We start from the raw sequence: 14,627 nt of genomic DNA, 5'->3' as shown, positions 1-14,627 counted from the left end.
GATAAAAACCTCTCTCTCAAATTTGGCATAAGTAAAGAACTGACCATTGACTTCACTAAGAAAGTAGGGGAGTATGCCCCAATCTACATCAACGGTTGAGGACGTACAGAGCATCAAATTCCTCGGAGTGACGATAACTGCCAACCTACCCTGGATGTCTCACCTAGGTGTGACAGTCAAGAACACTCGGGTGGCTCAGAAAATTCAACATGCACTACTTCTACAGATGCAACATTGAGAGCGTACTGACCGGGTGCATAACCGTCTGGTACGGCAACCGCTGTGCCCTGAACTGTAAGAAACTACAGAAGGTTGAGTTCACAGCCGTGACCATCAGGGACTCCAATCTCCAAACGATTCAGTCTTCTGCTCTGTTTAATCGTTCCCTAAAATTTGACACATTCTCCAAATGAGTGGTCTCTGAATTCTGCCTTATTAATTTCTCCTTAACCAATGTTAACAGTCCTTTTATTTCATGCTCAAAAAATAATTCAAATAGTCTGAATTTGGTCGATTCATTCTGTGCGTCTCTGATCACAAATAGTTCAAAAATAATTTCCTTATCGCAATCATCTGGATTATCCTGACCATAAACCCTCAACATGGTCTTCACTGTTTGATGCCATCTCACTCATGTTCACTGTGATTCCGAATACTATGTAGCAGATTTGAATTGCTTTATTCCCAAGTTATCGATCACCTGCTTGAATAGTTCGGATATGAGGTTTGATCTATCTGGAGCTCTTGGTAGTCCGTACCTACGTAAAAAATAAGTATTTTTTTTCTACAACTCTTTTCGCTGTGATGCTACATAATGGGTCTGCCTCAGGAAATCTAGTGGACACATCCATTATTGTTAAGAAATACTTATTCCTACTTAGTCTTTGCGATAGGGGACCTACACAATCTATCATGACTCTTGTGAAAGGTTCCTTAAATGCTGGAATAGCTATTAAAGTTGCAGGTTTTATTACTGCGTATGTGACATGTTTGAGACATTTGGCAATATTCACTACATCTTTGTGTAGTCCAGGCCAGTGAAAATATCTTTGTATTCCAGCCTGTAATGTCCTCACCCCGAAATGATCTCCAAATTGTAGCTCACGTGCCACTCGCAGCACTCCCTTTCTATACCCAACAGACAAAACAATTTGATGAATTTCTGTGCACGTCTGATCTGCTTCAATGTGTGCTGATCTCCATATCTGCATTAAAACATCATTTGTTAAGTAATAACACATAGGAATGCATTCATTCTCTTTCTTCCTAAATATCTTTTGATATAACTTCTGTAACTCCACAACTTTTTGCTGTAATTCAATCAGCTTAGCAGAGCTAAAACTACGTTCATATTTTCCTACTCGCTCCGTCTGTTTTCCACTTATCGGATCAAAAAGAAACTTTTGGATAACTCTACATCAGCTTCGTTATCTGTGCCTTTATCCTGCTTAAACCTATGCTTCTGTGATCTTCTGGTGATGCAATCAGGTGAAATTCCTGGATAAATATTCTCCAGGTCTTCCATTGCCCGCACCTCCACTGGCTTTTCAACTAGAGGAGGCAGCACGCCTACCAGTGAAGCAGCTATATTATTAGCAAGGACAAATTTTATTCCTAGAGCTGAAAGTTAGGGGTCTAGTACACCTACCGCACATGCTCCAATCTTCTCTGGACACTCTAGCCTCACTTTACATAAGTGAGCACTTTTTGCCTCACTATGAATTCATGTTACCAGCACATTTTCTGGAAATAGTCTCTCAAGAGTGCAGAAAGCCTCACCCCTCAGCATTACAGACTGAAAAGATCCCGTGTCAATTAATATTGAAACCTTCTTACCAATTAATCCTGGCCTATGTGAATAAACTTTACCCTTTCATGTAAGTTTTGTTTGCAGATTTGGCACGTCCACTGATCATCTTGTACACTCTGAGGCAGTTGCCTACTTTCCCTTATGCTTTTTGTTACGAGTCCAACAAAACTTCCAGTTTGTTTGGTTATCCTACATCTGGTTTTCTCCCAGCCCATCAACACTGTGATTTTGTGTGGCCCTCTTTTTTACAATGAAAACACGACAGGTTTTTAACTTCTTTGTCCCCCTCAAGGTTTTCTTTATTACTGTGGTAAATTATCCTTATGATCTACACTGTGATCTACCTTTCCCTTTGCACGTGAGGATATCGCTTTGCTCCAAGTTCTGTCACTCAGAGACCAGAACTGGTTCTGGAAGCCAAACCAAGTTTATGGACCAGTTCATAATGATCAGCCATTTCAATAGCTAACCTTGCTGTTTACACTCTCTGCTCTTCCACCTGAGTTTGCACTACTTCAGGCAGTTTGAATTCCTCCAAGTGTTAACCTCTTTAAGGGCATCATAGCTTTGCTTGAATTTTAAAGCTCTTATCCAACTATCGAAATTAGTCTGTTTGATCCTTACAAACTCAGTGTAGGTTTCACCAGGATCCCTCATTAAATTCCTGAAATGTTGCCTATGCAGACAAAATGTTTTTTTATCCTCCTTATACTCCCCAGATACCTCATCTGATAGGGATGTGAATACCTCAACAGTCCTACCTACAAGTTTCGTTTGGATCAACAAAACCCACATTGCCTCTGGCCACTGCATTTGTTTAGCCAACTTTACAAATGAGATGAAAAGGGCATCACATTCTTCTCATCAAATTGAGGCGATGCTTGAACATACTCAAACAAATTCTCACTAGGCTTATGACTAGCAGGGGCTTGCTCATCCTCACTCTCTTCGTAACTAAGCACACCCTCAGCCGTTATCTCCAGCCTTTTACACTGACTTTCCTTTTTAATTGTCAGTTTTTGTTCTTCAAAAGTTCTCTCTTTCTCTCTCCCTTATTGCTCTCTCTTTTGCCATTTTTTTATTTTTACTCTCTGTTCTGCTGCTTTCTTTTTTCCCCCTCTTCTGCATTTTATCGAAAGTCTAATGTTTCTTTTTGGGTATTAGTTTGATTGGGTTGAGAAAACTTAGAATAATAATGGCTATTTCAGTCGCCAAACGTTTTCTGGGTGTGCATGCAGTGACTTTGGAAATTTTACGAAAAATGAATAAGACCAAGTTGCATGAATTAGCAGAGAAGCTGGAATTGGAACTGACTGCTTCTGTGAGGAAAGGAGAGATAATTACAGCGGAATCTCGTCCAATAAACTTGCTGGAGAAACCAACAGAATCAGAGCTGGCAAGAAATTAGTTGCAAATGAAACATCTTGAGCTAACGGCGAGAGGTAAGGAAAGGGCAGCCAAATTCCTTCACATCTCCTCACGACACCATCACCGCAGGGATTAGTCTGGAGAAACTCCATTACACCATCTCTCTGTACCAAAGAGATCATTGATTATAAATGAAGGAAATTACTGTCTCAAGTATACTCCACAACTGCAGGACGGTGTCTTCACTCTTATTCTTTAATCATTTTGTAATGAACGATACTACTCAGTTGTTGTGCTGATTACTTGCTGAGTCATAGAGTAAAAGAGATGCACAGCATGGAAACAGATCCTTCGGTCGGACCTGTCCGTGCCAACCAGATATCTCAACCCAATGTAGTCCCACCTGCCAGTACCCGACTGCTCTGTAGGAATTCTGTTAGTGCCTCATGATCAAGGACATCCAGCCCCTTTTCACCAAGAGCACTTCCCATCATCTCGCCTTCTCATAAATACAAACTGAGAAGGATGGCATTTTTTGCCAATCATTTATTTGCCTTATGAAGCAAAGTCACACCAACAACAACATCACTGTTGCCATTCGAGTTGATTGGAGATACTGAGGAGGCGATGATCTAGCTGTATTATCTCCGAATATCAATCCAGGGAATCAGGTAATGACCCAGACACCAGAGCCGAATCCCACAACGGCAAATGTTGCAAATTAAATTCAATAAAATATCAGGAATTAAGAATCAACTGAAACAATGAAACCAATGTCGATTGTCCTACCTTGCACCCTCATGCCCTTCAGGAAAGGAAATCTACCATCTTCAGCTGGTCGGGCTTACATGTAACTCCAGACCCACAGCAATGTGATTAACTCTCAGTTGCAGTTTGAAATAGCCAAGCCAGTCACTCAGTTATATCAGTCACTTCAAAGCCTCAAAGAAATGAAACGCATGGATCTCAGCACTGACTCCTTAGAGCCCACAGGCTGCAGTTGGTCAGGAAGGCAGCTCACCAACACCTTCTCAAGACCAATGAGGAAAGGGAATTAAATACTGGCCCAGCATCCCATTACTGAATAAAGGAAGATGATCACACTCAGGGAATAGAGAACAACAGACATAAATAACTTTGAGCAGGGACTTTTACATGTACCTTATATGGTCATGATTATTAATAATATGGGAACAGAAAAAACATAAGTAATGTTTCATTTCAGTTTTTATTTCCATCACAGCTGACCATCAACAATCCCTTTGTTTGTTTCTTTCTCTCTCTCTCTCTCTCTCTCTCTCTCTTTCCATCTATTCAACTCAATCCTTCTCCCCTTCATAACAGATGTCGGTGTCACCAACATCAATTACACTATTTCCCAACTGTGTTCAGTTCTGATGTATGAATCGAATTGCCAATTCTATTTTTCTCTCGACTGGAGGGGGCTAACAAATCTGCTCAGTTTGTCTGGCACTTTTGCGTTCTTTCTTGTTTCTGATCTGTTGCATCATTCTTTGCTTTATTTAACCTTTAATTTTGTTATTACTTGGAATGTCTACATCGCTGACAGGGGCAGCATTTGTTGACCTAACCAAATATCATTTACTGCAAGGTCATTCTTTCAGGCAGTACAGAACCAAGCACATTGCTGTGGGTCTCACATCAATCTTAAGCCAGACCAGAGAGTAAAGCAAGATCTATTTACCAAAGGACATCACTGAAATAGATAAACGTAAATGCTGGAGATGTAATGGTTGTTATTAGTAAAACTTGCTTTTTTCCCAATTCCTGTCTTGTGTATTTACTTTCTGAAATCATCTGCGGTAGGATGTGGAACAGTGTCTTTCTGTGTAATAACCTGTGCATCTGAATTACATTTCTTCCGACATTACTGCTCTGAGAGAGTGTTCCTGACATTAAGTTATTTTAGAGACAAGAACAAAGTTGTGATCGAAATATTTGCAACTGAAAGAGTGCTTAGAAGAGAGGTGGAACCATAACGTCTGAATTTTACCGAAGCATAGATAATAGATAATGAAGCATCAGCATTGAAGCCAAGATGGTGACTGGGCATATAATCGAGCTGGTAGTTGGTCGGTTTGGTGATGGACAGAATACCGAGACATAAATAAATTCAGGGATTAAAGGTACTTCGGTATTGTGAACAGTCTAGTTCTCAGATGTTTGTGAGGGCGGTTCTGAAATTTGTGGGTAATTAATGGAATTTGCATTTGAAACTGAAGACAATAGTTTCCGTCTTTGACAAATATAGATAATAGAAATAGCAAAGAAATTCGCCATGGTTGAAGAGATTAATAAATGGATAGAGATGAAGAATCTTACCAGGAACACCAACAATAGCGAGGATAGGATAGTAACCCGCCTGGATAATCAGCAGTGCAGCCCATATCCGAAGTGATAATGTTGACCGAGACGAGGAAAAAAGCGAAAGACCCCAGGATAAACTCCTGTCCATTGTTGCAGCATTCCAGTCTAATGTTCTCAGATTCTGATCCATTAATGGATCATTCCAGACTATTCTCAGATGTTTAAATCTCCTTTTTGTGTCTCTGCAGCTGTGTCCCTTTGAGCGTTGGAGTTGATGCATCTGCTGCTACAATGGCATAAGCCATTGCAAGAGGCCCCTTACTAATAGGAGACAGAAAACATCCAGTGACACAATCAGGATCCATGGAGACTGGCATCAATCACAGTCACTGAACAAACAGCTCCATTTAACCCCTTTCAGTATGGTTCCTTCAGTTCACAAAAACTACTGGACTGGATTGAATGTTGGCACCGCTGGCTATTGATCACATTTCCCATCACCCATTGCTCTCGTGAAGTTAGTAGTGAGGGAGAAAGATGCATGTTTTCTTATCGCAGGCTAGATGATTCTGCTGCGTTGTCCGTTTGTAATACTGTTACCGGCTGAACCGCCCACCACCACCACCATCATAAACCACAATCTACATGCTGTTACCGTGCAGATCTCTCCTCGACTAGAACAGGCACCAGCCAATATATTTACAGTGGATATATTTGCATTCCAATACATAGGAAATGTGAATTTGTCTGGGCATTCGTTTAATTGATTTAATAAGGCAATTTTGTATCTTCAACATTCAATGTGCTTCAGCATTTTTTTAAATATAAACTCACAAACATCTTAACGCACTTTATTAAGCGCAAGTTTCTTCACTTTCTCCTCATGGTAGCATCATGCCAGTCTGGTGAAACCCCTTTGAACTGAATCGCTGCCAAGATCATTATTTATAAAGCTGATTCAACATGTACACAATAACCCTAACAGTCCCTCAACAAAACACTATCATTTGGAAAGATACATTTGCTCTGGTACTTTAATCATTTTGCATGAAGAGCCACATATCATTTACTTCCTGCTGTGTAAAAATTCTGTTTGTGACTTATGACCAAGCACATCCAGGTCTGTTTCAACAACAGAACTCCCCAACCTCTCACTATTTAATGAACATAAATGTGAATGATGATATTTTTTGTTCATATCTGAAATACTTTATATCTTGCGAAGAGCTATTGCACAAACACTGATCCTTCACTCCAGATAATTATCCGACTCTCTTCATTCTCTCGATAATCCAACTTTTAATACATTCGGTGTATTCCTCCCCTACCTACCCATGGACTCTAACATTCCCCACTCATCTGTATTCAACCATGTCAAACATCTACTGAAAATTCAAACACTTCATTCCCACCGGTTCTCAATTGTCGATGTCACAACGGACAATCTCCACAAAGTCCAGCAGATTTATCAAAGATCAAGATCATTTCGCCTTCCTGACTCTAGATTGACTCTACTGAATCATGTCATTATTTTCCAAGTGTCCAGTTGTCACGTTCCTCACAAAACGTTCCAATGTTTTTCTCACAGCTTACATCAAGCTAACCACTGTTTAGTTTGCTGTTCGCTCTCTCCGTCCTGTTTTAAATATTTAGGTTTACAAAAGCTGCTTTCCAGTCTGGAGGATCCTTTCCAGAATCTAATCAGCTTTGAAGAATAATCAGTAATTCTTTCACTATCTCGACTGTCACCTCCTCAATACCCGGGGATGTAGCTCATCAGATGCAGCAATATACCAACCTTAAATACAATGAGATTTTGAAAGACATACCTTTTATTAATTCGAAGTTCCTGTTGTTCCTCATTTTCACCAGTCACTCTGTTCCCTTATATTTCTGGAAGTTTCTTTCAGTATCTTCCTCAGGGAGATGGGCACAATATATTACTCTCAGCGGACAGATGGGTCCTGTCAGCCAGTGAATATATCGGAGGACTGCACTCCGGTGATGGTGGATATGTTACTCACCCCTGCCTTGAAAGTTCCAGAATTAATACAGTTTAATTTATGGTGAGCATTAACACAGTCCTGTCACTGGTGTGAGGCTGCACAGTATATTGAAGGAAGGGACACAGCTCCGTGACCACCTCAATTTTGAAACAAACTGGCTTCATACCTGACACCTGGTCCAGCTTAGACAAATGTCCCGGGAAATCCCAGGAAAGATAATGCACTGTCCTGCACCTCCCTATTTATAGAGCTTTTCTTCCGTGGAGCCTCATCTCCATTTGTTTACCATGGACCCAGACACTCTGTAAATGCAGTGTATAGAGTGGGGTCACCAGACCCAGCAGCTGACAATACAAACCCGAAATAAGCATCCACAGTAACTCCACTGATTTTCCAATGACAGGAACAAGTCAATTCCCCACACGGTAAGTGCACGCGCTCAGTGTTGAAAACTATTTCCACTCCTGAGTTTATCTTCCTGGCTGAGAAAGCCTTTGCATCTCTGCACACTCCCACAGTAAGAGGTTCTCTCTCCAAAGAAGCAGTTGACAATGTAGCATTAACTTCCTCTATATCTCAGCAAATATAAGGGCAGCACCAGTATTGCTAATGGATTCGATCATCACACTCAGAGAAGAGAGATAAGGGAACTTAATTCACTTTAAACAGGGACATATATAAATGGACGCAATATTCAGGAATATGGGAAATGAGGAAATGTGAGAATAACTTGCCATTTTTTTTTCCTTTCAGTTCATCATCAGCAATCCCTTTGCTTACTTTTCATTTCTTTTCCTCTATTTTTCTGGCCATTTCACCATCCAGTCAATTTAAACCTAGCTCCCACCTCTCTCTCCAACCCAACCGTCCATGATACATGGATAAATAATAATAATTCCCAGTTTGCTTTCAGTTGTGAAGCAGGGTCAAAACATTATCTGCATTTCTCCTGACAGAGGCTGCCATACCTGTGAGATTCTCTCACACTTTCATACTCTGGAGAATTTTATTTTCGATCTCTAGAACCCACCGTTCTTTGATTTATTTCACCTTTAATGTTGTTTCACGGGATGCCAGCATCATGGGCAAAGGCAGCATTTGTTTTCCATCACTAATTGTCCTTGACCACGCGGCCATTTGTCAAGACAAAATGGAGCCAACAATGTTGCTGTGAGTCTGAAGTCACACTGAGCTCAGATTGGGTAATAATGTTAAGTTTCTTTAACAAAGACTATCAGCAAAATAATAAAAAATAAATCTTAATGGCTTCTGGTTTCCATGAGTGAAATTATTCCAATTTTTGTCATTCGAATTTAATCTCTGACATCGGCTGTTGTAGGATGTTAAACACTGTCTTGGAGTCACAGCCTGTACCTCTGAATTACCCGTCTAGTTACATGATCACTCTGATACTGAGTCCTTATTGCCTAGTCCGTATTCCCTAGTTCCTGCCAGAGAGAGATGGTGGAGAAATCAGTTTAACTACCAATGATAAAAAGGATTTTGGGGGAAAAAGCGAAAGGGAGATTGAGAGACAATTTCATGTAAGATCACAGGTTTCAGAATGCTGAAATGAAGGCATTTTGACAGCATCCTACAACATGAGCCAGTATTCCCAGGATGATTAAAGGTGAAGGGGATATTGGCGTCAATAAAGATGAGGGAGAGTTTTAGATGAACATTTGTTCTGCAACTTTGTAACTGGGTGTGGGGTCAGCAGAGTCTTCGACTCATTCGGCTGAATCTAATAATAGTTTGTCTCAGTGACATTTTTATTGAGTGTGACAAAGGGATTATCTGTACGAGACTGAACTAGTTTCATGGCGCTATCTTATCGAACTCACCACATTAACTACCCACTCAATCTCATAGTGTTCCTCGCATTCAATGCCACCCCAATTCTCCAACCCAATATGGCTGGAGGGACTCACCATCGCACTGATGCCCCTGGCTATTCTATGATCATTGACACTGGTGCCATCTTTAAAAGGCCAATGGGCACACTGTTGTACTTCCTCAGTTTGAAGCCACCCTGCACAGTTGACCCCGAGCATAGCAGGTAAGGGGAGCTAACACCACGGTCTTTCATCAGAGGCACAGAGGTCCTCGTGGATGGGCTAGTATGGGGGGTCCATTCTCTTCTCAGAGGAGGCTTCACCACCAGCCCCACCGAGCATGGTCTGAGCACACCACCAAGCTCAGTGCAGTATCTGCGGTCTCTCTCTCTCTCACACACACACACACACTTTGAATATGGAATTTTCCAGATCGTGTTCCAACGAATTCCCATTGTCAGGTATAGGAACTTTCAGTCGTTCAACCCCCTGGGTGCAAAAATATGCACTTATTTTATATCCAATCACAGTTAGTAATTCTGGCGATTTCACTTTGTCTCACTTTATTGTATTCAGCCAAACACTGCTTCTCGATACTTGTCGCGTTATGAAATACAATTTTGAGCAGAGAACATTTTATCCTCAGCTGTAATCTTGACCGTTATCTGAATTGTACCTTTTTCCTTGTTATGAAAGTTTCTCTTGCCCTTTGCCTGTGCCTGTTTCTGTCTGTAACAGTTACACTGTCTCCCACTCAGTTGGCTGGACGGCTGGTTTGTGATGCAGAGGGAGGCCAGCAGCGCAGGTTAAGTTCCCCACACTGACAAGGGTACCATGAAGGGGACACTCTCTCAACAATGGGCAATCGAGCATGGCAAATGCACTCTTAGCTGCACATCTTTGTACTCTGAGAAGAAGCTGGAGCATTGGGAGGGAACCCACACAGAAGCGTGGGGAATGTTCAAACTCACCTGAGGTTGGAATTGAAACCAGCTCCTTGGTGATGTGCGGCCACAGTGATAACCACATATCCATCATACACCTCCGTTAGCTCTGTTAATTACTTGTAACTGAATAAAGAAATCCAACTGGCTTGTTCTGATAACTGAACTTGACCCAGTATTAGACCTTTATCATCGGTCATATCGCCAACCTGGTTACATTTAAAATTTGTTGTGAGCAGTGGAGGAGTGGGACTAGAAATGGAAACAGTGGCACCCTCCAACCTCAGTCAGAACCGGACTGAGGAGAAATTCACAAAGTGGGAATTCATTCAAGTGGGAATTCTCTCAGCCAGAAGATTGGGAGGGCTGAATCTTCATATTATATCGAGGCTGGCTTTGTCTGACTTTTCCATAGACAGGTGAATCAGGAATCATTGTGAAATCAGAGAAAAGTGCAGCTGGGAACACAATGAGATGAGCCATGACCTTATTGACTGGTGGAATAGTGTCAAAGTTCCGAATGGCCCAGTCGTGTCCGTTCCATTCAGCCCTTCGGTCCTGCTGTGCAGGAGCAGGTTGAGGCCACTCCGATGGTTTGGTGTTGTTTGGCAAATGTATTGGAAAATCCAGGCTAGGTCAGGCCGTGACCGTCCTCCTCCAATCCCTCTTTTCAGGCTTCTCCTCTCTGTAACTTCTGCTCCTGATGTAGGTCATGTTACAGGCTCAGATTCGCATTGAATACAGCCCCCATGCCCCACACAAGGTCATCCCAGACAAACCCTCTGCCATCTCTGAATGCAACATTTTACATCATTTACAGGAAAATAATCAAGTATTTTCCAAAAACATAAATAAGAACGTAAGAAATAGGAACCTGCGCTGTCATTCAATAAGAACATGGCTGATCTACCCACGGCTCAAATTCACTTTCCTGCTAACCCCTTGCATCCCTCAACTCGCTGAAATGTCACAAACCAATCCACCCGTCTGTAAATATAATCAGTGACACAACCTCCATAACTCTCGGGGTTAGGAAATTCCAGCCATTCACTGCATTCTGAAAGAAGACATTTCTTTACATCTCAATTTGAAATCGATGTTCCTTATTCTGTATCTACATATCTGACTTCGAGACTCTGCTCTGGTGTGGAACCACATTCTCAACACCGACCATGTCAAGCCCGCTCTGTATCTTGTCTGTTTCAGTAATGACACTCTCATTCATTTAACCCACAATGAATAATCACCTCAGCATTTTTGATGTATTCAATAATTCAATCCTTTCATCCCAGAAACTAGTCTAATGAGCCAACATTTCCGCATCAACATGCTGACGTAATGTTTCAGATAAATGAACAGCCCAATCCGTTGTACTGCTCGTTTTTTGGGAGTCCTCTCCATTTAATAACAGCCTGCCTTTTGGTTGTCAGTGTCATCCTCAAATTCGAATGTATATTGAACTCAGCTCCCGCTGTCAGGAGCTGAGTGCAGCTCTTGTAAGCAGCTCTTGCCGTCGGACTGATATTTGTGGTACTCCAGTAGATACATTTTTTTCAGAAAGATCAATGAATCATGACTCTCCGATTTGTAAGTGTTTACCAAGTGCCATCCCATGGTAATCTATCCCATGCCACCCGTCAGACTATGAGCTTCTGTCTTGTATAAGAACCTTTACTTTGTGATACCTTGTGGAAAATCTCTGGAAAGCCTCCTGTCTTCCAGTCCCCCTTTATCAAGGCCATTTGTTACATTCTCATGGATTTCCAGAAAAGCTTTGCTTGATTTAACAGGCAAAATGTAGTTCTCCTTTAACAAGACCATGCTGACTCTGTGTGAAGCTTTTCTAAATGTTCTGCATTTCCTTCCTTAATAACAGACTCTCACAGATTCCCAGCAATAATGGTGAGGCGAAGTGTTTCCTGCTTTCAGTATCGCTCGTTTCTTGAAGACAGGCACCACATTGGAGGGTCTCCAGTTTCACTGGATCACTCCTTTAATCCAGAGAGCTATGGAGTATTTCACACAGAGCCACCAGCCACTCTGCGACCAGCTATGAATTGCTGATGACCTGTTTAACTTTGGACTAATCTGTTTGAGAATTGTCTTGTTCCTTCTGTTAGAGACAGCTCAATATTCTCCCTGCTGTTACCATTTTGCTTATATCATTGAAATATTTACAGCTCCTTTACCTGTGAAGAACTATGTAAAATACAGGTGTAAATTATCTGTCTGTTCCCTGTATCCAGTTCCCCAGTCACACCCTCCAAATATCCTCAATATACTTTCCTGGCTTCCTTTTTATCAACGATCTCACACACACACACACACACACACACACAACACACACACACACACACACACACACACACACACACACACACACACACACACACACACACACATATAAACACACAAACACACACACACCTCTTTAACTCTTCTTACATACATGGAAAAGCTTGTGCTGCTTGTTTTTATATTTCTTGCCAATTTACATATATCACATCTTTTCTTCCCTTTTCTTTGCTTTCTATATTCATACAGCCTTATCACATACAAAAACAATCTTTGGTCCAACTTGTCGATGCCGGCCAGGTTTTCCAAACTAAGCTATTCCCATCTTCTTGCATTTGGCCCATATGCCTCTAAACGGTCCCCATTCACATGTTCGTCCTAATGTCTTTTAAATGTTGGAGCTGTACTTGCATCTGCCAGTCTTCCTCTGGCAGCTCATTCCATAAACACGTCACCCTCTGTGCAAAAAACAGTTCCTTCTTCGTCCCTTTTAAATCTTCCTCTTCCACCATAAACCTATGGCTCTATGAGTTACTTTACCTATCCTGTGGAAAAGACCTCGGCTTTTCACCCTGCCCAAGTCTCCCCTGATTTTGTAAATTACTATAATGTCACCCCTCAACCTCTTATACTCCATCTGATACTAACTTCAAGAACAATCATTTAAAGATCAGCACTGTAAATTTGAAACAATGTTAAAAGTGACAGGTAAACAATGCTCAGCCCAAACTTCATACTGTTATTTGATTTCTTCTTTATGTTACAATACTAAGGCAGCATGAAAATCTTACTAGTGCCTATAAGCCGTCAAGCACCTGAATTCCTTTGCCTGACGGCAGTCATCTCTACAGTGAAAATGTATCTGTGGACAGATCTATATAAGACCACATGTTCAACATTCTCTCCCCGGCCTCCGTATGACCTTATGTGATTGTGTCTTCCACTCAATAGAGAGAACCCCTTTCCCCCATTCACATCTTAACTTAATCTCAGTTTATACCATCTTCTCTTTTCACCACTGCTAAAAGCCTGTTTATCTGTTGTCACACCCTATTTTCCCTTTCACCTACCCCCCACCTCTGGCAAGGAACTAAAATGCCCAGTTTCCAATCCTTTTCAGTTCGGAAGAAGGATCACACTGGACTTGAAATGCTAACTCTGTTTCTCTGTCTCTGCAGATGCTGCCAGACCTGCGAAGTTTCTCCAGAAATGAATAGGCACAGCACAAATTTTCAATTAAACAAATAACTATGAATACTAGAAATAAAAATGCACAAATTGCTGTAGAAAGTGGGAGCTTTGTCGAAGGGTCGCTGAACATGAATGATGAACTCAGCTTTCGCCTCACAAGATACAGCCAGACCTCCTTAGTTTCTCCAGTAGTTTCTGTTTTAGAACATTTTCCAAAGACGTGTTGAATCTGCTCCAACACCCTGTCCAGCAGAGAGCGCTGTACATTGGGAAGTGAACAAAACGCAAAGTGCACAAGTTCATTGTCTCTGAAACGACATAAGGCTGGCATCACTGACACGACAAAGGTCTTAATCATGGTCAGGGAGAAAAACAGAGGAAAAAAATTCACTTCAAACATAGAAGATGTTATGATGGGAAAGAAAATGATTCCGATTAATATGTTAAAGTAACGTCACAAATTGGAGGCATGACATCAGGGAGAGACCCTCAGCAGAATGATAATATGAAACTGGACGTGTTTGCACACCAGAAACCAGGTTAGGTTACTGAGTACAGGGCTGATGGACGAATGGGTATGGGTGTGAACTGGGGGAAAGTCAGTAAAATTGATTTGTTGTGCAAATATCACTGGATTACTGATCCAGACCAGGATAATTCTCTGGCAGCTGGTGGAAGTTGAAAACAATAAACAAAATATCGAGGCATAAAATCTGGTGCCAGTAATATTGACCTTGAATCTAATGCCCATTGTTAGCATCTGTCCCTTCCCCAATGTACTTTCAGGAAGTGAATCTCCTGTGCTTCCCGGTCTGGTCTACAAGTGTCTCCAGACACACAGACATGTGCG

The sequence above is a fragment of the Chiloscyllium punctatum genome, unplaced genomic scaffold (genome assembly GCF_047496795.1).
Source record: "Chiloscyllium punctatum isolate Juve2018m unplaced genomic scaffold, sChiPun1.3 scaffold_89, whole genome shotgun sequence".
In the NCBI taxonomy this organism is placed as follows: domain Eukaryota; kingdom Metazoa; phylum Chordata; class Chondrichthyes; order Orectolobiformes; family Hemiscylliidae; genus Chiloscyllium; species Chiloscyllium punctatum.
Note: the sequence above shows the minus strand (reverse complement) of the source record.